General features: G+C 41.5%; 1 pseudogene; it reads left to right on the forward strand.

The window, feature by feature from the left end:
* Window positions 1-1201, forward strand: part of LOC108311495 — a 48163-nt pseudogene that overhangs the window by 5529 nt on the left and 41433 nt on the right.

Raw genomic sequence — 1201 nt, forward strand, 5'->3', positions numbered from 1 at the left:
TCTTGTTGCCCAGGCTGGAGTGCAATGGCGCGATCTCGGCTCACCACAACCTCCGCCTCCCGGGTTCAGGCAATTCTCCTGCCTCAGCCTCCTGAGTAGCTGGGACTACAGGCACGTGCCACCATGCCCAGCTAATTTTTTGTAGTTTTAGTAGAGACGGGGTTTCACCATGTTGACCAGCATGGTCTTGATCTCTTGACCTCGTGATCCACCTGCCTCGGCCTCCCAAAGTGCTGGGATTACAGGCTTGAGCCACCGCGCCCGGCCTCTTGTTCCAGTTCTGACTCAAACTTTGTGTGTGATGTTTGTCTTTCTGAGCCTCGGCTTTTTCATCTGCAAAATGGGACTCAAGCCTCTATTTTGCACAGCCACACAGGGTTTAAAGATCAGAGAAGAGATGGGATATAGGAATATTTTTTAAACTCTAGAGTGTTATATGTAGTTGAAAGGCTGCCGGGTACTGATAACCCTGAGAAAAAAACATGTCACCTCCCAAATCAAGTCTTTCACTCTTTCATTTTTAACTTTAGACACAAATTATTTCTTTTTCTTGAAGTACACACTTAAGCTTCTACTGATAACCAAATTAATGTTTTTCTTTGGAAAATAATTTACCCTTTTTTCTTGAAGGTATTGCAGGTAAGTATCCATTTCCACCTCTAAAGATAATTTCCCTCAGTTCCATTTATATTTATTTCTCTGCTTTTGGCTCCGGACAATTGTGGAAATTTTACTTCCATTTTTGTGAATAATCTTTTTTTTTTTTTTTGAGATAGAGTCTTGCTCTGTCGCCCAGGCTAGAGTGCCATGGTGTGATCTTGGCTCACTGCAGCTGTGCCTCCCAGCCTCCCAAGTAGCTGGGATTACAGGTATGTGCCACCACACCCGGCTAATTTTTGTATTTTTAGTAGAGATGGGGTTTCTCCATGTTGGTCAGGCTTGTTTTGAACTCTTGACCTCAGGTCATCCACCTACCTTGGCCTTCCAAAGTGCTGGGATTGCAGGTGTTAGCCACCATGCCCAGCCTAATAATTATATTTCAATTAAAAATATAAGTTTTAAAGGTACCAGTTTTTTTATTCAATAAATATTTAACATATTCACTTTAAACTCTTAGGTGTTAAGCCTAAAAATGTTTAATGGCTTAAAATATTGTCTTACATATTGTATGAATGAAATAGTAATGACTGTGATGGTCAGA

The sequence above is a fragment of the Cebus imitator genome, unplaced genomic scaffold (assembly GCF_001604975.1).
Source record: "Cebus imitator isolate Cc_AM_T3 unplaced genomic scaffold, Cebus_imitator-1.0 Scaffold117, whole genome shotgun sequence".
NCBI lineage: Eukaryota > Metazoa > Chordata > Mammalia > Primates > Cebidae > Cebus > Cebus imitator.